We start from the raw sequence: 15327 nt of genomic DNA, 5'->3' as shown, positions 1-15327 counted from the left end.
GGTGGCGAGCGACACCGACTGCATGATTCCCGACCAATTGTGACTACCGTGGGGACGGCGCATCTCAGAGTTGCACCTGCAGGATTGGTTTATTTAAGATGGGTTTGGCCTGCAGGGACGCTAGTGTGCACGATGGTGTGTCCGTGAAAGCACCCGCAAGGCTTCGACCATTGCCGGCGACGACGGTGTCTTCGGATGTTGTTCACCTCAGTGGAGGTGTGTCCATGACACACGTCCTGCACTGGTTGCCTTCCCCCGGTGCACTATCTGTTGTACTGCTGACTTGCACTCTCTTTGAGGTCCTCCTTGGAATACCTATTGTTCGATGCCCTGAGTCTTGATGTGACCGGTTTCATTTAAACGGTGTGCCTTCGGTTTGCGCGGCCGATCTCGAGCCTAGGGTGACTATCGGAGCTTGTGTCGTGGCACGGGGGGCACCAATGGTCTTCAGTAGCTGGTGGCTGTCCTAACGGCAGGTGCAAAGACTTGGGGTTTCCTTGGAGTGGGTGTTGAAGCTTCCGCGAAAGCACTGCACAGCTCCCTTGTGCCGACAACGGCGACGCTCGGAGCGTTGTTCCCCTTCCCAAAGGCATTGTCATGAAGTTTCCCCCTTTGAGCTCTAGAGGCTCGCATGTTCACTAGCGCAGTTAGGTATAGTTCCCTCAGTGATGGTGGTCCTCTGCTAGGCGGCCCGGCCTGTGTGCTACTTCAGTCTGGTGCGGCTCCACGGAGTGGCTGCTTAGAGCGTGAAGGTTCAGGTCAAGCTGTCGGTATTTAACTCTAGTCTCGGGAGCTATTGTAGATCTTGTAGTCTAGAGCCTTGCTCGGATCTACCTGGTCTTTTTCTTTGGTTTAGGCTACAGTTTTGCATCACCCATGTGCTTGTATTTCTAGCTGGTAACCCCAATCTTCTATTTCTTTTTAGTTGTCGTTTTCGTTGTACCCCTGGCCATTTAGTGACTTTGTTAATTTAAAGTCGGGCTCTTCGAGCCTTATGTTTAAAAAAACAAAGTCACTAGCTAAGACTGCAACACGACTAACAGCTGTTAATAAAACCTAATTATTCAACCCAAAAGTGTGTAATAGACATTATCTTGTCACTTCATGATATTTAAAAAAATGGCAAGACCAATTAATTTTCATGCATTAGCGCATCCTCTTTAGATTATAAGCATAATGTTTTAATGTGTACTATATCAGAAAATATTATGCTTTTAATCCAAAAATTTGGAGATCCCCATCTTAACATCACCAAGCATAAAAGCAAAAGATTAAAATCCTCCGAATGTCATAATCCTCTTTTGTGGGTCCCGAGATGCCTACCCATCTCATATATTTTACTTCAAATTGGTCTATAAAGTAACTTTACTCTTTGTCTAATTTATAATATAGGTCATACCAACATGAAAAAAGAGAGAACAACTTCTTACAATAATCGGGTCGGTGGCCTAGGAGTGGTAGTTTTGCATTGTAAGTTCACAATCTTCCTCTCGGATAGTCATATTGATGAAGCAGTGCCACCCTCACAACCTCGAGATTTTTCTTCCTGAACCCGCACTCCACCCTCATGCTCGGCCTCACCCAAACGTTGCACCCGCACTCCCTCTCTCTACTCCACTATGCCTTCCATCGTCGCCTCATCATTGTGCTCCCTTCGCCTTGCCACCATGATCCCTTAGCTTGTCGCGCCACCTTCCCTTGCATCACCGCGCTCCCTCCACCTAGCTTCCCTTGCATCACTGTGCTCCCTCCACCTTCCATCGGCTCACGGAGCTCCCCTCCATTAAAAAGGATGGCCTTTTTGGTCCAAGCCAACCAGAATTGATGGACCCGATCTTAGCAAGGCCTTATCTGGTGGCTCGAGGTCGGACACGTCGGACCCTGCTCCCACGAGGATAGAGGTAACATCGGTCGCCAATAGCCACGGCCTTGCAAGCATGCGTGCATCCATGGGCGCCACTCCATTTATCTGGCATGTTGCTGGTAGTCACCGCTGCTACCACGCTCTCTCCCCATCGGCCCTTCTCCCTTGTTGTCATCGCCGAAAGATGGTAAGGACTACAAGATGAAGAAGCATAAGGTTTCCTATTGGTCTCTCTTAGCCTATGTATCCATTCTTACAAGTGCATCAGTTGCATTAGGTGTTTCTTGATTATGTTCCTCTTTTACGTGTGTCACTAAGGCATTGGCGAAGCGATTCAAGATGATGGAGATGGGGAAGATCGTGCGATGATGCGCCGGGAAGAAACATCTTCTTAGCAAGAAGAACGACAAGAGCACGGAGAGACTCTCCAAGGTGGTATGAAAACGTTTTTTTTTTCACTTCGCTCACATTGTTTCTTCAGCTAGCATGTCTACCTATGACAAAACTGGCGAGCGTTCCTGTTATTCGGATTCCCTCCGATGCTTAGATTAGATGGTAATGTGGATTTTTTTGTGTGAGTTTAGTTTCCTTCATGTGATGTTACTTTTTTGGTTTCTTCAGGATTGTCAGAGCCAGAAAATGCACCCAAAATTTCCACTTGCTTGTGTCGATGTGGTAGTCATGTTATAGTTGCAACAAAAATTATGTGAGGAAGTGTGTGTGTGCATTTACGCCGAGAAGTTTCTTGAAATTTTAATAAATCTAAGTCACCTATATAGTTGCCTCATGGTAGTATCTACTAGACATACCTGGATATAAGTATCATCACATGTGTATCATTTGACAATTGATTTGGAACTAAGCATAATCTTAACGTAGTTCAATGGAATACATGTTCTGTTTCTGGATATTCTTCCATTTTTTTTTGCTAGATTTTGGACAAATAAGTTGATGATAGGCAACGTTTGAAGTCGACAAGGTTCCCTCTTTATAGGAAGGCCCTTGTTTTGAATTTCACTGGTACTTTACATGACCACTCCAATCTTAAATATCCTACGAATTCTTTCCTCTGAAAGTTTGCTAGGTTCTTAGCTTAGAAGAAGGTGAACAAACAAGCAATCACCAAGTGGTGGCGACAACTTGTTAGTCTATGAATGTAATGATGTAAGCACTAATTTAGCACGTGATATTAGTTAGTTAGTGCTAAAGGTTTGACTTCGCGCACTACCAAAAATTTATTTACTACATACCGCTTGATCAACGCGTGTGCATCGATCTACACAAAGATAAACTACTCCCAATGCTTCTATGTACTGCCCTTGTTATTGGATGTGAGTTTGTTGCTGATGTGTGCTTTTGTACAAGACAAATCTAAATTTTTGTTAGCCTTTTTTACCACTCCATGCAAATATTGAAATATATGCGATCTTTGTTTTAAATTATGCATGTAAATACTACAATTTTCTTGCATTGTCTTCTCATGTTATACCCCTTCATGGTGATTTCAAGGTACATGGAGCAACTAAGGTCCAACATGGTGGAACTGAATGCCAAAAGTTAACAACATACTTTGTTGTCGTGTTTATTTGTCTAACAACTGCTAGTTTGACTCATCAAATGCAGCTTGTACTGTAGCTAGTTTCATCCATTCATATTTTAACATTGAATAGAATTATAATGAACTCTCGAATTACTCAAGTCTCATCAAATAGATTTGCAGTTTGAATTTTTCTTTGTCTTGTGCCGGAGTACTTGATGTTGATATACAGATCCAGAGGCGTAGAAGGTAGATGTTGCTGCACTAGGTCCATCCATCAATGGCACCGAGGGGCGGAGGCACACTAGGTTTGAGATGCATGGAGAAGGAGCTGGCTGGAGGAGGAGCTGGGCGGAGGCGCGGAGGCAGTCTTGGCTTCAGGAGGAGCTAGCCAGATTAGGAGTTGGAGTGGAGGAGGAGCTGACTTAGAGCTTGCTCGGAGAAGATGCTCCTCCTCCGGCCAAGTCTGAGACGTGCTAGATATATGGCTAGAAGCTAGTTTGAGATCCGACCAGAAGAGAGCGAGCCAGTAAAATGCGAGCGATCTTGCCATAAGCTAGCTAGAGTGAGCGATTCAGAGACATGCGGGCAAGATGTGGGAGATGGGCAAGATGCGAGCTAGGCGTGGCGGTTCATTGTACTAAGGTTCTAACACCTTTTTTATTGGATGAAATGGAGTAGTACGTAGCAAAATACCTTGGACCTCTCGTGTTGCACCATACTTGGTTTGTAGATAAAATATTTAGTGGGGCCATGTGCATGTATGTGCACCAGGTAGGTCCAGCACTCTAGCCAATCCATTCCTAGAGCAATGAACAATGTTCGGCGAGCTCTACACAAGCTGGCTACCATGTCCAGCTTGCCAAGAGGTGCACGAGCTAGTACAAGTATCTGCTACTCCGCGAGTGATGTTAGTTTCTTGTGCGATCCAATCCAAGTCCATCGAGCTAATAATTAATCATGCCATCTATATCCATCCTATTTGGTACAATAGGAACCACTATATTGCAAACATAAGAGAAGAGATAGATATGTTGTGACGTTTCACGGCTCTACGTGGAGGTTTGCATGTACAAATCACAATGTTTTTTTACAAGAATCTAAGTTTCTGTTTGCTCTCATAATTTTCCTTATGACAACAAGCTCACTTAATTTTTATGGTATATCTTCCCTAGGTCGGCCCATCGATTCAAAGCTAGCACATATCATAGGTCGGAGGTAGTATCCAGTTGCATATGTGGAATCTATCAGGTGCACTACGAGAACTAGACGAAGCATTAACATTTCATTACTTGCATCGACTCGGAGGTGGGGATCATGTGCTAGGGTACGTCGGGTACCTTCCCTTCTCCATGACCGTCCTCGACCCGAAGATCGTGGGGAACCTCTATCTCGACTCAGCTGCAACAGGCACACCAGAGCGGGGAAGAAGCCTCACCCATTTGCGCCGCCCTCACCGCGAGATCTCGTCGCGCCGCCAAATCTGCAAAGCACTCCCCGGCAAGGGGGAAAGTTAGCCTCCCATGTGAGAGATCGCGCCACCATCATTGTACATGCTTTGCCCTGCATGACCTCTGGTGGCGGTGGAGAATGCGGAGGGGGAGGGGGATGGCGAGTGGTGGTGCGGTTTTGGTCGCCTCGCATTCGGCCTAACCCTAACCATTAGAGCTTCTAGCGTTTGTGTAGTTGTAGTACTAGGTGAGTTCATATGCTTTTGATTAGGTCATAGCCATTATTTCTACAAGAAGGGAGTACGTGCAAGCTAGTACGTAGCTACTACTACGTGCATGCATGGATTAGACGACATCGCCCGCCCCCTGATTAAGGAATCTCACATGCATATGGTGATATGTGCGTAGGGTAGGAATATTAATGCATGGATTAGCAACCAAGCCTTGTGGCTGGAAACAATATTCGCGAATTACTTTCGTCGGACACTAAAAGTATAGCTAGGCAAAATAATTGAGAGCTGAGGGCAGAGCGGGATCATTTTTGTCGTAAACATAACTTTCGGGAGGATTTTGGGTATACTAATCAATGACCCCGAAAATTCTGTTCAAGTCACGTGATTTTGGGTATAATAATTAATCTCCTTCAAATCTGGAGGGAGCTGCAACCATTAGACTCAGCAAATAATCGAAGACCAGCTTAAAAATCGCGTCCATAATTTTAGGTGCTAGTTATTATTGTTGGGAGACAAAGCAATAACGAATGTCGAGCAAAGATCAAGGAAGAGCCAAACAAAGCACACCCGAGAAACTAGCGGGACATTTAATCGCGTCCATAATTTTAGGTGCTATAATAAATCAGGACGCCAATCACAAGACAGAAATTGCCTCACCCGTCCAGGAACACACAAGGCCTGCAAACCCAACGAATAAAAGAAAACGAAAATCACGCCGAATCTCAGTATCTCCCCAACCACCGCCCGCTCCGCTACCCAACCACGCCGCCGGCACGCGCCGCCGTATCTTCTCCCCCACCACCGGCACCTCCTCCTCTCCGCCAGCCTCATCTCCCCACCTCTCCTCGGCGCGCGGACAGCTCGCCCGGATCAGATCGACGGTGGACGCCGTCTCCCTTCTCCCCTGCACCCAGGTCGCCGGCTTCCCCCACCACACCTACCCCAAGCGCCGCCCCATTTTCGCACGCGTAAGAGGAGGCGCCGCGCAGCAGCCATTGTGGCGCGACTGGCCTGCTCGTCGGCACCGCGTGCGTCGCTTCGACGGCGCGCGCGGCTCCGTCCATCACGTCGGTCTGCGTCGGGCGCGTGGACGAGGGAGCGCGGCGCGCTGCTGCACGCAGCCGCGGGGGTGCCGTCGACCAGGAGGTCGAGCTGCTCGTTCCGGAGCCGCGCCGCCGTCCTGGGGCTTGTCGGCCTACGTCGGCTTCAAAGGTAGCAGTTTCTAATCTTTCTCTCCGTCCTTGATTCGGCAGAGCAGCTGATTCAACAACGCGATTTCGTACTAGTATACGCCGTGATCCGATTCGAGTTTCCTTGTGCGCACAGGGTTGCGCCGTGGCCGGCAAGTGAAGCCTGGAGCGCCTCCAAAATGACAGTATCACGTGATCCGCAAGGTGAGCTTTTGCCAATTTCTTGTTCGGTTTGATCGATCTGCTGTGGTTCGATTCCGTTGATGTATGGATAATGTCCTGACGCGCTTCATTTTGGGTTTTGGGTTGCAGGAGCTGACGGTGCTGGTTGTGGATTCCGCCGCCACGTCACCAGCGAGCTGCATCAACACGTTGGTCGCCATGGCCGGAGGAATCCCCAATCCCTCACCCACCACCCTCTCCTCCGCATCTCTAACCGGCAATATCCGTGTGGAGCGGCAGGCTTCCGGTAAGATCTGTCGGGAGACGCATCCATCTGTGGGGAGTAGCTGGACGATGGCGAGGTCTGCACGTCACTGCCGTCTTCCAAGAAGAGCTCGCAGAAGGTATATATCCTTGGATCATCTACGTACACTAGGTTTGGACGGTGGCCAGGTCCGCAAGCTGCCATGAATTCTTGGAAAAGTATGCAAGATATAGTATTCTTGTGTTCATGTCCTGTTTTTTCACCGGTAACTGTTATGTCTCGTGTTCTACTGTTTGTGTAGTTCACTTGATTGGGGATTTTTCATCTCTATATTTTTTCTTCTTAATATGTTCTTAGGCCGATCTACTAGCTTCAGTTTCTGTTGTTGTTAGTTGTTCACTTTGAGGAGCATACAGAGTTGTTTCTTTGGATTTAGGGGCCAATGAGATCTCAGCCATCGTTGCCAAGAGAGTGCACCGCGTAGGAGTGAAGTGTCTTTTCTATCTTGCAAGAGCTAGCAACTGACCTTTCCATAGCACTATTGTATATACGATATGCTACAGATTATTAAGTGAAACCAATTCAGATGTAAGGTCGATTCTTCTCCGATGATTTTCAAACATATATAGAACTTGTCGTAACTGACCTACTGATCTCGGTATCGTTTTGCAACCATCAGACGATGATAATTAAGTTGCTGCAAAATGAAAGAATCGATTTAACATGAGATTCTGGATTCCATGCTAATGCTAGCATGTATATCTTGGTTTAACACTACACCTATGTCAGCCTGTCAATATTTAAAGTAGTACCGTTTGGTTTCTCAGCTATAACATGATGTTCTGGAACTGCACTTACAAGCAAATAACTCGTTTTTACTTGCAAACAAATTATTTCTACTCTTGCTCAATGCACGATTTACTTACAAGGAATGATCTTGACTTATTTGAATTTACCAATGATCTACTACCAGTTTCATTACCGGAACTGCTCTTGTTTGAATTACTGAAATTTTCTCAATGAACTGGACTAGTTTGCATTACTGGAACTGAACTGCCTTGATCAAGTAGTTAATTGCCGAAATATAGAGTGCATCTACATAGAGATAAATTGTTGCTGCATGTCTATTGTAATTCTCTGTTAGCGCTTTATCAATACTGTCAATGCTGTAAATTATTTCTTCAAAGTACCAGAAGTGTGTTCACTATACTGGTTAGTTTGTCCTTTAAATGCTCACATTACATGCTTCTGTAGTTTCTTCATGTTTTTTTACTTCTAATGAAAATCTCAATTTCTATGATGCAATGTTGTAATTAAATCAACTCTGCAACCTCTAGTTGATAATTAGTGCAGCAAGGAATTTCAGTTGTATCAGTAAACGAGGTTAATAGAGATTCTTGATGAATGTCACACTTCATCAATGACGCCTTACTCTGAGCACAATTTCGAGTTCATTAACCCTTCACTATTGTTAGGAACTTTAGCATACGACAATCTCAGGTTCAGAGTTGCAGTGTGACAATTTTGTTTTCTTTGCAGAGGAGAAGAATTGATGCTGCTGAAGGGCAGATGAGATGTGCTGCTGATGGCAGGTGAGGTGCTCCTGCAGATCTCGAGGGAGATTACCTCTGTCCTTGCTTCAGTAGAACACCTGATTCGACTATTAGGAGAAGATTTCATACTAGTACATGATCTGATTCGAGTTTCTTTGTGTGCCAAGTGTTTCACCATGGCTGGCAAGGGCAGCCTGGAACGTCTCCAAAATGAGTAGTACTATGTGATCTGCAACGTTAGCTTGCCATCTCGATTTCATTCGGTGTAATTCGATTCGTTGATGTGGGGATAACGTCCTGATGCACTTCTGTCTGAGTTGCAGGAGTTGTCGGTGCTGATTGTGGGCCGCCCGCTTGCCCAGCAACATGTTGGAGTGGTGTAGTAGGTAGTTTCCATTGATTCCATCTGTGTATTTTTATATTTACCGTTGTTCTCTTTAATGGAAAATATTTTATGTTGCGGAAGTGTTTTTTTGTGATTGGTGGGCCGATATTGAGCTAATCGGTTATTGATATGGTATGCATATGGATATGAAGTTTTAGCATATGGTCGTTCTTTGATTTAGTCATCCTTGGCTAAGGAATTAGATTAAAACATGTAATATCTTTCATCATTTGTTTATGATTGAAGGACCGATAAGTATACAGAATAAGTACTACACCTGTCTCTGGTAGAAGCATTGTAGAACATAAGGTCTCCAGTAACGCATATTTAGTTGATATACACCTGTATGTGTTCTAAGATGGCATCACTTATGTTTTGGTTATGTTTGATTTATTGTTGGAAATTCTATGGACTTGTGTGCAAAGAGCTGTGATTTCTCATAGCTCTGTTTAATTCATAAGTGATTGGTTTTGATCGGTATGTTCTGATTCTGATGATATCCTTTTTATTTTGGGAGAAATATCTCTTATTTGTTGTGGTTCTAGTTTTGGTTGGGGAGAATAGCTTTGCTTTGTTCTAAGAAGAGAATACTAGTACATTTGATCTGCACTTTTGTTGTTGAGTTGTCAAGAAGATAGGCCACAATATCCATGGTCATTTTTTTCCACTTTACAATTCTTTCTAGTCACTCTTGAATATTGCCAAGTATACTTATGATTCACGCTTATTTCTGAAGAATGACGTGCTTTATTTGTTTCCTCAATAGGTTGTCCTATTGTTATATACAAATAAGGGGACTGCACTTTGTCTCTTGGCTGCAATGGTGTGGAAATGACAGTGCAGGGACAGGGAACCCAGCGGCAAGGTAGACTGAAGATTTTTACTCATTTGGACTTTAGTTGCAATCCTTGTTTTACTTATATTCTGAATCATCTCTCTACTATCTCGTTAATCTACTGCAGTTTTTTCGCCTCAAGGGCAGCCTGTAACGTCCTCCAGAAGGAGTAGCACATAGCATGTGATCTGCAAGGCGAGTTGCCTATTAGTTTATGTTCGGTGTGGTTCGGTTCCATTGATATTACAATGTTCATATGAGCCACGGTTGGGTTGCAGGAGCCGCCGGTGCTGATTGTGGCTCGCCCACTTGCCTAGCGACATGTTGTAGTGGTGTAGGTAGTTTCTATTGCTTGATTGCACCTATATATGTAGGATTTAGTGTCCCTTAGTTTGCTGGAAAATATTCTGTTTTTGGGAGTTAGTATAGTGATTGGTGATCTGGTATTGTGCTAACCATAATTAGCTCCTATGTTTTCTCATTGATTCAGTATAATGCATACATGGTTTGCTGTGATCAAGAATCTTTTCTTCTTTCTCATTCGTATGTATTTCTCTTTGTTCAAATTTTTGGAACCCCATCATATAATATTTGCTTGCTAACGTTTGCTTCTTTTTTCCTGTTGTGGAAATGTTTACACTAATGTTTAGCGACCAGGTCCTGTTTTGGGAGAATAGCTCCATTATTTTACATTGCTCTACTTTTGGTTAACAAAATAGCACCAGAATTTTTTTGGCTACTAAATGTAGTAAATTAAAAATATATTTATGTTTGATTCCAACATGAAAGAATGTTCTCAATGCCAATCTTGTTTTCTCTTTTCTTTTATGCTTCCCAATTTGATCCCAATTCGATCCCAGTTTGTGCAGTTGGGCTATTCATGGGAGCTGTCATGGGCTGCCTGATCATCCTAGCCATGGATAGCGGTGTTGACTTCATGTGTTTGGGTGAGTTTCTGGTTCTCCCTTCTCTGCTCTACATTTCCATGGAGGCATGGTTACCTCTGCATGCTCAGATGCTATGTTGATGGTCATGAGCTGTTTCTATTTGGGCAAACATACCTGCTCCTGTCTTTTATATGTCAATAGGATAGAGACTCCCATTTCTCATGTTATTTTTGGTTCTTCTGGTAATGGATATTACGTGATGTAGCGATGTGGTGTTTCATTTCATGTTCTTTAGAAGTGCCGTGAACGACTTTGCTCCTAGTGACGTCCTGAACGCTTCAAGTTGCTGCAATGCCGTGTCTGAACATAGTTTCTATCTAGTTGTGTGTGTTCTGTAGTGTTTTATCAAGTTGAGCTACGTTTGCTCTAGCAAGTTTTTGCCAATTTTTTGTGAAATTTGATGCAATAGTAGCGATTTTACTTTGAATATAGGTAATGTAACTGTGCCTAAATTCTTCATCCATCTAACTCTACTTATCTGGAAATTTGGTGTGATCTATTCATTCATTCAAATTTATCGGCTGCCCTCTTGTTATGTTGGTTACAAACTTATTTTCTTTGACCAAATTCTATCTTTTGAATTACCGAATACTAGTAGCACTACATTTATAGGCAGCACTAGCACTACATGTACCAATTTGTACGCATTACTGCTACTATGAAAAGTTTTCCTTCTTCTTAATTGTATACCAATTTTTTGTTCAGATTATTGGAAACTGGTCGTGTAAAGTTGTTGGTACAGATGTTTGACACTTCACATTACGTTGTTGGAGAAGAGTGCGATCCCAAGGAACCATCAGCTTGGCCAGGTGTTTGAATTAGTTGCTATACCTTTCATTCAGTTTAATAGTACAACACTTAACATCTAAACTCGGTGCTTCCTAACAGAGGAGCAGGACGTTTTCAGCAAATTTAACCGACTAACCATATTCTGCTTTTTTTGTTTTTCCGAAAATATCTCAACCTGTAAAAATCATAACTAATTCATGTAAAATCAGAAAAATGCAAATACGATATTAAAATGCTCAGAAAATTGTCCTCGTATTCTGCTGCTACCACTGGCTGGATGTTAGATTTTTCTCTCTAAGTACATTATGATTAACTTTGAAGGAATATGTAATCTACTTGTTTCGTGATTTCTGCCTAGCTAGTATTTTTTTTTATCACTTCAGTAGTTTCTTTTAATAAGAATTTCGAATTGGGCCCTGACCACTTCGTGACTAATGTTTTCTTTGTGTTTTCGTAGTTCAGGGGCTAAATGGAGCTGGCCAGGTGAGGTAGCCATGGCCGCTTGATCATGCCATCCGATAGCCTGTGGGTTTAGGTACGTTTCTGGTTGCTGCCTGCCATGTGATGTTGGGTGAAGTAGTGTGGGATTGCAGCAAGTGCTTCTTTGCAATACTAGCAGTTGTGAGATGCATCTGGAGGAACCGACACTATTTTGGTTGAGATCATCATGTGTGGTGATCTAGTCGTGGTGATGACATGTATGTTGTACCAGAACTTGTTTTTTTAGTGTTATTTTGTAGCTATTTTCCAAATCAAAAAGCGCAATAATCCTAAGCTTCCCAATTCTTATGATGATTACACAAAGTTATCTAGATTGCGTATTCTTGTTTTTATACATGTCTAGCAATTTGATATTCTTGCGGCGATTATTCTCAGAAATAGTTACTGTCTTGTTTGTGGAAGTCCTTTTAAAACTTTTGGTTGCTTTGAGTAGAATCTAGAACTGTTCTTCTGAGTCTACTGTGGCGGTTATTTGGGTTAAATGTCACTTACACTATTTATATTTTTCTGCATTTTCTGTGTTTTGATTGTATCCATAATATACCCATTTTTGCTTGCACAAGACATGGCATTATTATTTTTCACCGTCGAAATTAAGCCCTGGCTACTTTCCTTTTGTTGCAGGAAATTACTGAAACCACACAAGCAGAGATGAAGTTTTTCAGAATTGATTGGATCGGTCAATCAGGTTGACATTCAGATATAGATTTAAATAACCTAGTTTTGCTACTTTTGTATGTGGCATGCAAGCCCAGCTTTTCTTGTTCCAGCGTGTATGAAAGGGTGTTGATGAACACAATACTAGTGTCGCCGGAGCTGGATATGATTCGTTGTTTGTTTGCTGGGTTTCTCTCAGGAGTAAATCCCAAACTGGTGCGCGCACACACACACACACATTTAGGCACGCTTGCGGATGGGTTTTGTGCAAAGCTGGCTAAATGGGCTCCTGGAATGGAGGTGTAGAAGCAAAAGTTATGAGGTTGCTTACATTCCATGGTTTACTAACATGTGTTTTGCTGCAATATCACCATAGATAGATCCACTGGGATCTCAATTCTAGAACTTCCACTAGTTTGAAATGACCTGTAAAATATTACATGTCACCACCATTGTTGCTGCCTTGTCCTAGCCTGTGTCACTGTATAAGAAAAGATTTCACCAATGAGCCACTATATGTTATCAAATTTCATATGGATTTATCGATATGCATGGTTGGAAGTTCAGTGGACTGAATTTGTAAGTATCGATAGTTGTAGTCCCAATATGTAATTCACTAAATGTAAAATCTTGATCATTTTCTTAAATAAGGTTGACTGTAGTTATATTGATGATGTTGTTTCTATGTTTTCTTGGTAGAGCACCCATGTTCCACTCCGTAGTCAGTTCTTTGGCGGCGTTCTGCTCTTGTTGCCAGAGAGGATGCCGCCATCCTGCTGCTCGGCCGTGGATGACCAGGACTTCAACGAGCATGTGGTGTCTAGGTTGGACACGCTTTCTGATATCACCAACAAGTACGCCATCTAGGTATTCTCTCCAATCCTATTCGTTTGTTTGGTATGGTTCCTCAATGCAGATGGTGATATGTGTGCATTATTATTTCTTGGCAAATGTGAGACATGTTTTAGGGGATTCTGTCACTGTTCTGCTATTGATCTTAGTTTGCTCGACTAGTAATAAATAAAGTGGTTCGTGATATTATTTCCTTATTACACTGCCTTTTTTTTGGCAATAACCCGAATTGGATTCTAGAGGCCAAATAGACTATCATGAATTGATTTTTCCTGTCATTTGGTGTACTTGAATTGATGCAGCTCCGGGTTTGGCGATTTCGAATACTGTTATGAACCTATTTTGCTAACCTGATAAGCAAATTGTGAAGTTTGTACTAGTCTTGGTTTTCAGCCACCTACTCTGTTTTCTTGCTTATAAAATTGCTAACATTTGCTGTAGTTGAATTCTGGTTATCATTTTGTGCACCTGAAATGTACTTGAAGTCTATACTATTTTTCCAAGGACCTAGCATAGCAGGTGCCACCAACAGCTTACCAACCATTGAAATCCTGTTATCGTTTTCTTTTTAGCTGTTGCGTGCTCTGTTTTCTTGCTGTATTGCTATAGTGCATCAGGTTTATATTTTCGTGGATACAAATGCTCTAGTGGCTGCAGGTTTTTGTTTAATAATTTGTATTGTTACAGTGCATCAGGTTGATATTTTCGTGGATACAGTGCTCCAATGGTTGCAGGTTTGCCAGAATTTCAGTTTGTAAACCTAGTGATCAAATACATCTTAATACTTCAGGCCTTCTCCTGAGAGATGAATGCAAGAAATTAGCTGCTAGGGATGGTTTCTTGTACTCGAGGCGTACCATTGGAGGGGTTCAATTTTTAACTTGATCTGCTCCGAAAACTACCCAGGGTTGCTAAGAGCAATTGGCATGTTGTTTTTTAAATGCTAGTTAGGCAGCCAAGTGTATTTTAAAATAAAGCTACTACTGATTCATGTTGTGGTCAATCGGGATTCGAGATATTCTTACTTGTTCATGGTACTTAGAAAACTAGTTGCTCATGGTATATAGCAGACATATAGTAGATAAATTTCAGCAAAAGGCTCAGTTTGTGTTTTGCAAGTTTTGGACAACAAAAATGATGTCAAATACAAGTGAAAATCCATCTTGCAGTCACTCCGATCCTTTCTAACAAATTGACGCTGAACCTTTTTTTCCAGGTTGGCGGTAGGACCGTAGGATCTATGTACATGCATTGAAAGGCTGCAACCTGAAGCGCGCGTGGCGGCGACGAATGCCTGAAGTGAGAATGCCAAGCTCGTGCAAGAGCTAAGCTGCCCCCGACCTGTATCTCAAGAGTGTGGCGCTTCGCTTGTTCACAATTAAATATTTGAGGTGGTTGAATTTCACATAAAGTACCAAAGCTGCAAGTCTGGTTTCTTTATCAACGTAGGATTGCCAATCCCAATGCTAATTTACTTGTTTTGTATGCCAGGACTGTGTCGAGGATATGGGATGGTGTTGCCCCTATCTTAGCCTCGGTAGGGTCAAGCTTGCTGATCGAGGATTTCTTGTACCCAAAGCTGCTTATAATTAACCTTGAATTAGCTTAGCTAATGCAATATATTTTTGTTAGAGAATTTTGCTCTTTTGTGTGTGAAAAAACAAAGAGGAAGTTTTGTATACATGCATGTTTGTGCAAGAGGTCCTTGATCGAGTGTGACCCAAGCATCCTATTCAGCTATAGAGGCGAGTCCGTTGTTGCAACATTGGTCATTGTTGCACATTTTTCAACAATTTAATATGATTCGGCTGCATCTTGACCTATGATCCAACTTTGGTCGCCTAACACTAATTAAATGGAGTTGCATGGTATGTGACGGATAATGTCCCCATCTCGTTGCTTTGTGTTTGTCTGAAGATGTGACCGACCATTGGTTCAAGTACGTGGAGTCGGGTGTGTGGCAGCTGCTGACGCCTTGTGGTACTGAGATCATGGATGCGAATCTCCATCGGTCATGCATCATAGAACAATTTCCTCCAAATACAGTCAAGGAGTGACTCAACGGAGTCCTATCCTAGAATTATGGGATTTTAACATGGCGTTGCT

The 15327-nt window shown here is 42.9% G+C and overlaps 1 long non-coding RNA gene across 7 annotated transcripts; it reads left to right on the top strand.

Moving 5' to 3' along the window:
• Positions 1 to 6265: 6265 nt before the first annotated feature.
• LOC124691629 lies at positions 6266 to 14985 on the top strand. 7 transcript variants are annotated; one of them, XR_006999034.1, is made up of 14 exons: positions 6266 to 6297; positions 6412 to 6479; positions 6588 to 6841; positions 8242 to 8294; positions 8579 to 8641; positions 9407 to 9505; positions 9603 to 9813; positions 10336 to 10422; positions 11128 to 11231; positions 11674 to 11746; positions 12337 to 12400; positions 13069 to 13236; positions 13909 to 14612; positions 14713 to 14985. It is a non-coding gene; the product is annotated as an uncharacterized LOC124691629 (long non-coding RNA). The 7 variants fall into 7 exon arrangements; XR_006999035.1 differs by having other exon boundaries at positions 13069 to 13955; positions 14438 to 14612; XR_006999029.1 differs by having other exon boundaries at positions 13069 to 14612.
• The last annotated feature ends 342 nt before the right edge of the window (positions 14986 to 15327 follow it).

The sequence above is a fragment of the Lolium rigidum genome, chromosome 2 (genome assembly GCF_022539505.1).
Source record: "Lolium rigidum isolate FL_2022 chromosome 2, APGP_CSIRO_Lrig_0.1, whole genome shotgun sequence".
Taxonomy (NCBI): Eukaryota; Viridiplantae; Streptophyta; class Magnoliopsida; order Poales; family Poaceae; genus Lolium; species Lolium rigidum.
The sequence above is the reverse complement of the archived record's forward strand: the minus strand, read 5'-3'. Positions and strand labels throughout refer to the sequence as shown.